Source organism: Camelus dromedarius, chromosome 23 (genome assembly GCF_036321535.1).
Source record: "Camelus dromedarius isolate mCamDro1 chromosome 23, mCamDro1.pat, whole genome shotgun sequence".
Classification (NCBI taxonomy): domain Eukaryota; kingdom Metazoa; phylum Chordata; class Mammalia; order Artiodactyla; family Camelidae; genus Camelus; species Camelus dromedarius.
In genome coordinates, this window is record NC_087458.1 from 2,595,444 (window position 1) to 2,608,716 (window position 13,273).

Consider the following 13,273-nt stretch of genomic DNA (forward strand, 5'->3'; position numbering starts at 1 on the left):
GGCTCACGTGTTAGCGGCAGCCCCCCGCCTTCCCTCTCTACCTCTCCCAGCTTGCCAGTCAGAAACACCGCCCTACCGTAGCTTGGTAAGTCTGTCTTGGAATCCCTTCAGCCTCTGCATCCAAGGCTGTCCCCCTGGGAAGGATGAATGAGAGAAGCTGCCCATGCTGTTTGTCCCAAGGGTTTGTGCCACTTCTTCTACAGCATCTTGGATGCCATCCAGCCTCCCCTCTGAGGAGGTGAAGGTAGGGCCAAGAGGACCACAGGTTTTTTTTGTTTTTTTTTACTGATGAACTTTCGTGGAGAAGCCTGTACCATAAACATTGATCTAAAAACCCTGCTTACTGAGATGGCGAGGAACTTAGGTCTTGAAATGTTCTGTTACCACCAAGTTCTTCCTTCAGAAAATGGATGGATGTGGTGTCACATATTTTGCCTGTTTATGTGGCTCACAAAGTTTTAAATATTCTGATACAAAAGTTACTCAAAGTTATTCTAGATCAGGACAATATGTTGTTACTTCAGGAGATTTCTCACCTGCCTTCACTAACTCCCTTAGCACTCTGGGCCCTTCCAGTTTTTCTCTGTGCGTATCAGCTGGGGACAAATGTAAAGGGTTAAACAAAAAAGCAACACATACTAAATTTAGTAAATAAAAAGATAAAATAAAACACAAGAGAAAAATGCTGTAAGAGATGGGAGGGAGGAATGGGGAACTCCGTTATAAGGTACTTGCACGACACATGAAGCAGTAGACAAACCAGTTGTAAACGTGTGGTGAACTAGAGAACAACCACTAAAATACTGACAAAGTGCAACTGCTGTGCTAACAGGAGGTAAAACAATCATATAAAACGTCCAATTAAAACCAAAGAAGGCAGGAAAAGAGAGGAAGACAAACAAATAACAAGTTCAATAAATAAGAAACATACTAGGTCCAATCATAACCCAATGACACCAACAATCGTTTTACATATGAACGGCCTAAACGCACCGACAAGGGCACAGGCGGAGTCAGAGTGCGTAAAGGACAAGGCTGAGCTGCCGCGTCTGGTCACAGGTGTCACTCCCAGGCGACCCCAAGACAGCTACTTCCCGCTCCTGCCGTTTGGCTTCCTGTTACTGGAAATGAGCTGGTTACCTTCCCTACTAACTGGGCCCCTCCAGGTGGTATGAGCTTACCCGCGGGCCGCTTTCAGCAGAACGGTGGCAGGTGCTGAGAAGGCGCGGGGGTGAGCCAGGGAACACGAGAAACCGCAGTAGAGTGGCCTCGCCTTCGGAATCCAGTGCCTTTAAGGGACTGAACGTACCTAACTATTCTCTGTCATCCTTGGAAAACAAGGATTATTACTTCTACTTGACATTTTGTGAAAACTGTTGAAATCAGGGCCTCGGTGCACCCTAGCAGGAAGCCCAGCCTCCTCCCACCCTTAGCTCCACAGACCCTCTCCTCTGCCCCCGTGCAGCTGTTAGCGCCCTCTCCCTTGTCCTCTGACAGCCCCCTTGTGGTTCTGCAGGAAGATGGGGCATCAGTCCCTAAAACTGTGAACTGTGCATTTTTCTTTGGCTTTAAAATATCAGGCAGGTAATAATAAAGATCCAGCAAGACACTGAAAGGAAATGGCACCTACAGGAATCTCCGGCGATTCTTGTCTTTCCCTCTTTCTCTCTTGGTCCTGCTCAGGGTTGTCTCGTTGGCAGGCAGCCGCCTGTGAAATGTGCACATTTCAAAGCAAATGGTTCCAGGAGCTCATAATTGCTGCCAAACGTGTGCGGATTTTAATAGCCCATTTTCATTAGCCCTGTGTGAAATCACCTGTCTCTGTGTTGTTACCCAGCTTAATTGTCAATTATGGTGATTAAGCCTGGCTTTCACTACCATCACTGGTAATCATTAGTATTATCTCTCAGGCTGAACGAAGGGGAAAAAATCATGCCAGAAAAAAATCATTTTGTAGGTGAAGGTGAATATTTTGGTGTCAGTGAATAAGGAGGCATTTTTCTTTATTTAGGCTGAACTAAACTTGAGTCTGGCTGTCATTTCCAATTTGCCTTTCAATATCTTGAGACAAATCACCTCTTTTGTCACTTGGTTTCCTGTTGTCAACAAGGGGTTCCTGACACCCACCCCCTTCCAGGTCTCCAGAGATGTGCCCGACAGCTAATTAGGAAAGTAGGTAAGATAGCTGATACCTGTAGAGTGCTTTCTGCAATGTGGGTGATTCTAAGTGTAACGAGGGGAGCCCTAGAAACGTTCTGGGAGTGGCACAGAAAGTGTTGCCAGTGGGAAACGAGATTTTGATGTGATTCTTTCCTACTATCATCAACCCTGTTAAATTGTGAACATCTAGCCCTGGCTTCCTGTATAGAATCATCTAATCGTGAGTTTTGACTAATAGTTTGCTTTTTCCTGGAATTTGGGATAAACAATAATGCAAATCAAGGAAACCATCATTCCTGTCCTTCCTCCTTCACAAATTTTAATTTATTACAATCCCTAAGCCCATTGCTGTTATGCTTTTATGGGATTTCAGGACTTGACAAAAATAATGAAAGATTTTAAAAATGGCATCATTAGACATCATCTCCAGCACTTGAATGCCTTGTGTGTCCCGAAGGTTTCCAACACTCTTCAGACTTAATGGTTTCCTCGATCTTTGAGGAAACTAATAAGAGATTTTTAAAATTCTAATCTAACAGGAAGAAAGAAATTTAAGTAATGCAAGCTTAAGGGATATGGAAAGTGAATCAGTAACAGTTTACTGCCTTCTGGGATAGAGAGGGAACAAGGCTCTGTGGACACAGTCCTTAATAACAGCACCTAAGTCCACAACCTGCAAGGATACCCCGGCAAGTCGAGGCTGAGCTGGGAAGAATTACAAAGGAACTGTCTTTCTGGATAGCTTCCCTTCTCTTCCAGCTTCCTCATTCTTCTTTAGTGTTGCTTTGAGTTGTTTTTTTTTTTTTTTAAAGGTCTGATTATAACAAATGTTTAACTTACCACTTGGTTTCTAGACCCTCTGTACTCAAAATTACTGCCCGGGTCTTCTTCAACCTCACGATCACCCCCTCAAACACAGTGGAGGACTGGAGTCACAGCTGTCACAGGGTTTTCTAATCTCTATGAATACATGTTTCTTTTGTAATGTGACATTTTATTTTTAATTTTCCCAAAGGGAGAATATGATTTAAAGATCACCTAAGACTAAAGGAGGAGGACAAAGTACAGATGAAATATTTTTTTCTTTTATGCGGCTTTTGCCAACCCTTCCTCTCCCAGGCCCCCTTTCTTGTGTTCCCACTCTACTTCGTCCTTACCTGGCTACAGTGTGACTACATTTTATCATAGTTTTTTGTTGTGTAACTTAAATTTGTCGTCCTCAAATTTTGGTCGAGAGAGCTGCTTTTTCAGCTGCTGTACAAGCAAGGATAAGGGTGATGAAGGAAAGGGAAAATTAAAAAACCCAAGAACTGAACGATGAGTCCCTTACCGGGGAGCTGCCACCTCACGGGGAACTGATTCAAAGGAGAATGAACTGCCTTGGTGACAGCTGGATGCGCCGTGAAGGCTGAGCACTCTCTGCTGGACATCATTCCCAGATTCACGGAGATCCCACGCAGGCACGCGTGCACTTTGTGACAGAAATGCCTCTGTAAGAGCTGACCTCAGTCTGAATTTGAAAATTCTTTGTTTCCCCCCAGTGTGTATGTATCTCCTGTTAGGACTGAGTCTATACTGTAATCATTCTTTTCCATCATCTTTCATCCTTTTCCACAAATGTTTGCTAAATAGGTTTAAACTATCACTCTACCCCCTTAACTCCATAAATCTGCTTTGGAACTAGAGTTAAGGAATAAACAATGTCAGATATTCACTTTCTTGCCTTAAAGTTCACACTTTTAATGTATTCAAACCAATGAATAAAACAAGGCATAATGTCTTGCTATCAGGACCTCAAATTCCAGCTGACCTCTACCCCTGTTTTTCCACAGAACTTCAGCTTCCTCCAAGAAGATGGCAGGACAAGAGACTGCTGTTTCCAGGCCCCCTTTGCTTCTCCTTTGTGTTTAAGGATCTGTTTCTTTCCGGTTAGTTAAATTTAGAGCTGCCTTTGAGATTTTAGCCCCCCGTACCACGGGTTCCCAGGATTTCCTTGCAAAAGTTCCCTGAGTTAGCCATCTCTGCCAGTTGGGGTTTCTGAGGAAATGAGCCAAAGCTAGCAGTGGTTGCCATGGTGATCAAGTGTATGGAGTGAATTCAAGGAAGCACCCATTTGAAGGAATGGGGAAGCCACATTACAGCAGAACAGCCATCTGCTGAGGATGAAGTGGTCCTAGAGAAGGAGGGCGTCACAGCAAGGAATACGGGAAAAACTGGAACAGAAACTGAGAAGGATGTGTCAGGGAGCCAACAGCGAGGTGCACGGTGATTGCCTGAGCAGCGTGAGGCCAGCCCAGGAAAGTCTGTGTCTGAGTGGACCCCAGGAGGACGGCTTTGTGCTTCCTCACAGAAAGCCTCAGTAGCCTGGCGGTGGCAGCAGAGAAAACAGGCAGAAGGAACTACCCAGGACTGGGCACTGGCAAACAAGACACATGAAGTACGTGTAGACCAAACAAACCTGTGAAACAGCAACACACCTCAGATTCCTAAGAACCACGTTCTCAGAAGCTTTTTAAACAGTTTGCCACAGAATGAACAGAAGTATGCTTGTGTGAAACTTAAGTGTGATGGAAAGCAAAACCTTTTACTGCTCTAATACTAAGCCCTAAATCACAGGATTATTATGAGAATAAATTCTATAATTTATTAGTAGGTGCTGACAGAGTGCCTATTACATAGCTTATGTTCAGTAAATTCTTATCTAGATATTTCAAAAAATTAGTCTCACGTTCTAACTAACGTTCGGTGCTAAGCCAAGGCACGGAGAACATTTCTTCAAAGAGCTCACAGCCCTTAAAAAGGTCTGATGAACACACCAAAACGTCCTAGAAGGTAAACTAGAAATAGGCACCTTGAACTTCATGATATAAAACAGCAATGCTGATCCCTAGGAGAAGAAAGTCGAAGCCCCTCCTGGCCCCTCTCACCCAGCACTTCCTGCCTTCTGCCCTCCTGCAGGAGGACTTGGGGTCCAGAGGAAGTCTCTCCCCTACAGAGGGGCCCAGATTTGGATGGGCCAGTTACGGGCAGGCGACGCTCTCAGAGAACATTCTCAGCAGACACGAATGTGGCGTTCCCTCCTCTCTCCCGCTCCCTGCAGGCAGCCGTCTGGCCACCTTTCCTTCCCTCTTCCCGCGTGAGGGTGGCATCGAGCACTCAGGGTGGAGAAGACCCAGGGCGGGTGGTGGAGGCCATGCCCACACGGGAGCTGCCGCGGAGACTTGTCTTCCCCTCGCCGCCCACTGCAGTTGCAGGATCTGGGATGGGGATGTGGGGATGTGGAAGGTACAGAGAGCTAACAGGCTGCTTTGTGTCCAAGCCATGCAAGCCAATCTAACTTCTCTCGGGTACAGCCGAGGCCACTGGGATGGGGGGACTAATCTAGAGATATTGCAGCATTATTTTACTTTCAGTGTCTCTTGCATGGCAGCTTTCTAATACCTGTTTGTTGCACCAGAATAACAAATTCTTCAAGTTGGAAGGGGATCTGATAAGGCACAGGACACAATCCCACATCCTGGGACGAATCTCCCCCGGAAGCTCCAGGGCAAGAGGTACTCATCCTCTCCATGGACGCTTCCAGGGATGGGGAGCCCGATGCCTCACACAGGGGTCCAGCCCCTTGCTGGACAGTCCTCCTTGTGGGAAAGCTCTCCCCTACCTTGTGCTGAAATTTCTCTCCCTCTGAGGCCCACCCCTCATGCCTCCTGCTGTTCTTGGAGCCAATGCATTGCCCTTCCCGAGTGCATCTTATGGCTCTTCAGGAATTTAAAGCAGCTTTTATGTTATCTGCGTTTGAATAGCCTCCAGTCCTTGATATGCTCTTCAGAGGAAATGTCTTTCAAGACCCTGTCTCCTTCCTGTGGGGCTCTGGTTGTTCAAAATTTCTCATATATTGTGGAGGCTGGAATCAACCCCACACCACAGTGACATAAAATGAGCAGAGAACAGGGAGGACAGAGCTTCCGTTCACGTACTTAGGAACACTTAGCTTTCCTGGCAGTGGTTCCACTCAATCCTATTTAACTCAGTCAGTGGGAACACACGTCTTCTCACATGAAATGCTGTGGAGTCTGATCTTGCGCAACTCAAACCTGTACAGTGGGCTTGGAGACCAGGTAAATGGCTTTATATTAATCCCTATTAATTGACTGTCCCTGCTGATCAAGCTTTTTGAGATGCTTCTTAAACTCTGGCTCCATTAGGAATAATGCTTCCTTACTTGTGTTATTGTGAAGATTAGATGAAATAATGATGCAAGCACTTTGAATACCCCACACATAATAGTTACTTAATAAACAGCTCTATTATAACAGCCAACCTAATGATGGATTGAACTGGACAAACTACATTTTCTACCAGTTCTAGTATTCTGGGGTTTTATGATTTTTTAGGATAAACAGGTCATTGGAATCCCTGGCTCACAGTTTAGTACTCAACCTGACATTTTTATTTGTTGCATGCTTTTATACCCTGCCTCTAACCTAAAAGGAGTAGAAGTAACAGCTCAAAAGGCAAAACAGTCCTTACCCGCCCCCACGACTGTGTTAGCCAAGTGCTACAAGCACCAAGCCATCAGACTGTCACCAGCAGGAAATTACTTACTAAAGGAAAAGAGTTTGCTAAGAAAACAGAAGAATTCATCAAGAATTATTAAGAAGCAGCAATTTCAACGCTGGGAGTGAAATTAAGAAAGATAAAACACGATGCCAAAAAAGTCTGGCATTTAATGCAAATTTGAGTCAACAAATGAAATAACTTGGTGACTTATATATGCAGCCATATAAAATGAGCTAAGCATAGAGCTTTACGGAGTGACTTTCAACTAGCTGCATTAACAGGGCCCAGAAAGTGGCCATCAAGCCAGCAGTGCCAAGTTTCCCAAAGTGTGATTCAAGGACTTCGTGCATTAGAATCACCTGAGATGCTTGTTTAAAATGAAGATTTCTAGATATTGTTTCAAATCACTGGACTGGACCTGGGAACACGAATTTAACAAGCGCTCCAGTTGATTCTGGTGTCCATGAAAAACTGAGAACCCCTGTAGTTCAGTGGGTGCCTGAAGGGCAAAGGGCAGCCCTGCATGGAGAAAAGAGGGGGAACTTCACCGTGGTGACCTTCATGCACATCTACTGTAGGCCTCAGGTCACCCTCTGGGAAGCTGTGTACTTTGGAATTCGCATTAATTTTGGACCATAAGGGATACCACACAGAGAAACTGGGGTCTTCACAGCCATCGGACCTCTGATCTACCTGAGCAAGAGAACCTACCCAGGAGTCAGCTAATCTCTGAAACGCCAGAGAGCCCACCCTGTATATCCAAAAAAGCAACTTGTAAGGATGAATTACTTTGAGTGTGTTAGAGTCAAACTTCCTGAAACGCAATTTGGGGCAGCGCTCCTGACTCACTGGAGCTCAGGGCTAACTGTCATATTTGTCCCATGTGACTCTGCTCTCCTGGCCACCACCCAGGCTGTGACAATCAGATTGTCTCTCCCGGGACTTTGTAATTGGGTCTGAAGTTAGTTACAACTTGCTAACTCATTTGGTTAGAAAGAGAATATGTAAATTTGAGATCTGGTCCACTCTGGGGACAAAGAAGCAGAGAAAAAGTTGCATGGAGAGATAAGAAAGCAGCAAAGGGGCAGAGAAAAGCAAAGATGTAATGGTTCTTGTTTCCAGCTCCTTCCTCAGGTCCGGCTACATTCTTACCCTCGGTTACATGAGAGACCTCTGTATCCAGCTACCAAATTCCCCTGCACTTCTTGTTTTATAATATACCAATTCAAGGGGCTTTCTGTTACTTTCGGCCGGAAGGGCCCTAATTAGCTAGGCCCACCGTGCCGCATACCCACCCGCCGCCTCTCGCCGCCCAGCGCGCCGCCTGCTCCTGCCGCGCACGCCTCCTCCCACCCCCGTGCTCGGCGCTCTGCCCCCGTTTCGCACTGTTGCTCTCCCACCCAGTTTCCGTGGGCTCTGTCCTACGACTGACAAGCATCTTTAGCTACGCATTCGGCCTCCTTCAGGCTTTAGCTGAAGTCCGGTTCTCCCCAGAGGCGAGCAGTTCCCAGCGGCCCTCTCAAGGGCAGGCCGGTCTCTTCACGTACCTACCAGAGGCCAGCCACCGGTCGAGAGAGAACTGAGGCGACCGAGGGCGGTGCAGGCCAGTCGGCATGTGCTGTGCGCGCTGAGGTGGCGGCCACGTCCCACAGCTCAGGACCGCCCGGTGGGGACCGTCTAGGAAGAAGTGGGGGGGTCGGCTGTGCCTGAGACGCTTCCCGTTCCCCTACCCTCCGCCCAGCTCCTGTGCGCACGCGCGCGCACACACGCCAGTCTCTGGCCACACTGGAGTTCTCTCACCTTTGGGCTTTTCCGTATGCTGTTCCCGCTGCCTGATAATCTTTTCACCTTCTTCTTCACCAGACTACTTTAGGTCTCACGGAAACGTCCCTCTCTTTAGGAAGTCTTGCTGCTTCTCTTGTAAACGGCGTACGTGAGAACAGCTAACTAGTCGTGTTAGTTGATTGTATCACTAGCATGAACCTCCATGACTCTCTTTTTCACGATAAGGGAATAGTATTTAATTCTCCTCAGAAAAATATGAGGAGCTGTTCCTCTTTGACGCGGTTTTTCCTCACCAGGAAGCCCTTACGGTCACTGAAAATGATTTCTCGTCGCAGTTGCTCTATGAAGTTGTGGCAGAAACAAAGTGCATCCAGTTAAAGGAATGGTGTGCCTTCTCATATAAGGCAAGTTTTAAGAAAACATACACACAGACACATGCACAAACTGAAGATTCAGCAGTACCGTACAATGAATATTCTTGGTAATTCTCTCTAACCACAATCCTCTATGAAGAAATTCAGGCAAACTCACGTGCTATGGTCATTTCATGGCATTTCTTTTGGTATCTAAGGTCTTTTTTTCTCCCCAGCTCGAAGAAGTGCAGAAATACCAAGGGCTGCCAGCAAAATGTCTGGCTGGGCCACTGAGTCAGTGAACCGTGGATCGGCCCTTGGGAAACTGTGATTAGCCTCCTCTGCAACCAGGATCAGTCACAGCGTGACAGCCTCCTTCTTCCCAGCTCTTCCCTGGAATCCCCGCCCCTGTGCGTGCCACAGGATGGGTCAGGGGAGGACGTGACCCACAGGTCCCACAGTCACCCAGACCTGCCCTGTGGGTTACTAACCTGAGCCAAATGATGCCAGAGGAGGTGAATTCCAGAAAGAAAAACTTCTCTTTTCATCAATTCAATAGAATTCCATGTTTTCAGAAAACAGTCAAAGGTTACTGGTAGAGACCCATTGTTTTTCTAGTGATTTATACTTACCTCTTGATATTCTAAATGAGTGACTCAGTTTCTTTCCTTACATTTATGTACGGGGATATTTAGGTAAAGAGAGAAATATCAGCCACAATAGCTCATTATCACTGAGCACTCTATGTCCAGATTTGCATGTATTCCTGAGATTAAATACTATTATTATCTCTGTTATACAGATGAGAAGCTGAGTGACCTAAAAAAGTGTGTGACCTGCCCAAGGTCAAATAATTCTTAGAACTGGGACACAGACCTGGAATAAGGCCCTTTCTCTGTTCTATCCTTGCTCAGCAATGTATAACTCCTGGCTGGATATGGTGGTAGGGTGGGGGTCTCTGGTTCTGAGCCACGATATTCAGGCTATGCTGAATGGGGAGGTGGATTCTTTGGCCACCAGGTGAAGCTGAGGGTCCTGCCCCTTTATCTAAAGGTGAGTAAGGCAGTGAAAGGAATCGGGAAGATAGAAGAGGCTCCTTACAGCTTACCCAAGGCCAGCAATTTCAGTCATGTCTCCACTTCACTCACTCCTTGGTGGGAGTGGTGGATGCTTATTGTTAATTTTGTGGTTTTAGGTTTTTTGTTTTTGATTTTTTTGCAGAGATTTTATGCATGACCTGCTCTTGAAAACCCTTCTCAATTGAGGGTTTCAAAGGAATATGATGACTGTTTTACATTCATAAAATGTATTCGTGATGAGAGCAATATGAAAATGACCCAGTCCTAAATCCTTATGGGAACAGACTTTCCTGTCACTTTGCAGGTTAGAGTTCGCTAGTATAACACGGAGGGCAAGAGAGAAAAGTGTTCAGTCACACGCTGCTACAGAAAAGCAAACGCCCTGCCAGTGATGCTGATTCATTGCCAAGGTGCACAGTTCTGAAAGAATCAATTGAGTTATCCTGAGTGCAATCTTTAACCAGCCCTCCTCCCTGTTCATACATACATATTCATTACTTTTATCGGAAGATAATCCATTCTGGAAAGGCAGCTGCTTTCTAAATAAATTGCCGTTCCTTTACAGCTGAATCCAACAGGCTGTTTTTCTCACTTCAGTGAATTTGTTCTGACAACAGGGCATGCCAGTCATTTGCTCTTTTCCTTTCATAATTTGGTTTTATTATTAATCTATTCATTATGTTTATTGGTTCTGTCCATTATTTGAGAGGCTCAGTGCATATTTACAAGTGCAATATAAAGAGACAGCTGCAGCCATTACAGCTTAGAGTCTAACAGACAAAGACAGGATGACCCCGGTCTTTCCTGCCTCTGACTAAAACTACGTGATGCTATGGGGCTGACTGGCCCAACTGACCAGCCAAGACAGTACGAGCCAGATAACCAGATAACGGAACTGAGTAAGTCATTTGCTGGATTTCCACCCTCCCCCCACCCCCGCCAATCAGTTTAAATTCAAGGGCTGTTAATTACTGTTTTAAAAAATTGCTGACAATGTAATTCACATACCATAAAATTCACCCCTTTAAAGTGTGCAATTCAATGGTTTTTTTCTATATCCACAAAGCTGTGTAGCCATCACTGTGGTCTAATTCCAGAACATTTTCATCACCCCAAAACATCTTCTTTACCCAGTCATCTGTCGATGAGCATTTAGATTGCCCCTATGTCTTGGCTATTGTAAAAAGCGCTGCTGTGGACACTGGGGTGCACTAACCTTTTCGAGTTAGAGTTTTCTCTGGGTATGTGCCCAGAGTGGGATTGCTGGATCACAAAACGTCTATTTTTAGTTTTTTAAGGAACCTCCATACTCTTCTCCATAGTGGCTGCACCAATTTGCATTCCCACCAACAGTGTAGGAGGGTTCCCTTTTCTCCACACCCTCTCTAGCATTTATCATTTGTAGGCTTTTTAATGATGGCCGTTCTGACCAGTGTGAGGCGATACCACGATGTAGTTTTGATTTGCATTTCTCAAATAATTAGTGATGCTGAGCATCTTTTTGCGTGCCTGTTGGCCATCTGTATGTCTTCTCTGGAGAAATGTCTATGTAGATCTTCTGCCCATCATTTTGATTGGGTTGGTTTGTTGTTATTGTTGGTTTTTTTGGGTTTTTCTTTCTTTCATTTTTTTGATATTGAGTTGTGTGAGCTGCTTGTATATTTGGAAATAAATCGCTTGTCCATCACATCATTTGCAAACATTTTCTCCCGTCCCACAGGTTAACTTTTTGTTTTGCTTATGGTTTCTTTTGCTATGCAAAAGCTTTTAAGTTTAATTAGGTCCCACTTATTTATTTTTGTTTTTATGGCCATTACTCTAGGAGACTAAATTCTAAATTCTTTTTATACATTGTTGGATTTGATTTGCTAATATTTTATTGAGGACTTCTGCATCTAATTTCACGAGAGATATTGGTCTAAGGTTTTCTTTTCTTATAACGCCTTTGTCTGGTTTTGGTATTAGGGAAATGCTGGCCTCATAGAATGAGCTAGGAAGCAAACCCTCTGCTTCTATCCTCAGAAAGAGATTGTTAAGAATTCGTATAATTTCTTCTTTAAATGCTCGGCAGAATTTGTCAGTGAACTCATCTGGCCCTGCTGCTTTCTGCTTTGGAAATTATTAGTTATTGATTAAATTTCTTTAATAGATACAGACCTATTTGGATTGTCTGTTCCTTCTTGTGTGAGTTTGGCAGCTTCTGCCTTTCAAGGTATTGGTCTGTTTCATTTAGGTTATCAAATATGTGGGCACTGAATTGTTCATAGTATTCCTTTATTATCCTTTTAATGTCCATAGACTCTGCAGTGATCTGCCTTCTTTCATTTCTGATATTAGTAATTTATGTCCCCCACGCCTCTTTCTTTAGTTAGCCTGGCTCGAGGCTTATTGATTTTACTGAACTTTTCAAAGAATCAGCTTTTGGTTTTAATAATTTTCTCTATTGATTTCCTGCTTTCAATTTCATTGATTTCTGCTCTAATTCGTATTACTTCTTTTCATCTGCCTACTTTGGATATAATTTTTTTTTAAGTTTCCTAAGATGGAAACTTGGGATTATTGACTTTAGATTTTTATTCTTTCCTAACATATGCATTCAATGCTATAAATTTCCCTCAAAGCACTATTTTCACTGCATGCCACAAATTTCAATAAGTTGGTTTTTATCTTCATATAATTCAAAATATTTTAAAATTTCTCTTGAGATTTCTTCTTGGATCCCTGTGTTATTTAAAAGTATAAAATAATGCTTAATCACCACATATCTTGTGATTTTCCAGTCAATGTCTGTTGTTGGTTTCTAGTTAATTCCATTGTGGTCTTCAAGCAGATATTGTGCGATTTCTATTTTAAAAATTTGTTAAGGTATGTTTTATGGCCCAGAATGTAGTCTATCTTGGTGAATGTTTTCATCAAGAATGTGTGATCTGCTATTTCTGGATGATACATGCACTCTCCCCTGGTCCCTAAGCCCCTTTCCCAGACAACTTTAACAACATTTTCTGTAATCTTCCAGAAGTATCTTAGGCGTTTGAGTACCCCTCTCTCTACATGTTGCAGTATCAATGTTGAGGAACTTGCTTTATGCTCTCTATCAATGCTCCTGAGTCAAGATCTGCAAGTGATCCAACACTGTATCCCCCTCAGCACTTATCCCAGGGCTCTGTGCCTCGTGGGAGCTCAGTGCCTGTTTGCAAAGGGAGTGTCCAGCTCTTATCAAGTTTGTGTAGAACTTAGTATCTGTATCAGAGGCTCATCCCAGCAGAGATGACACCTGGATACAAGAGACCATCACCAGCTGTTGAGTGGACACATTACTTCCCATTAAAGAATGGC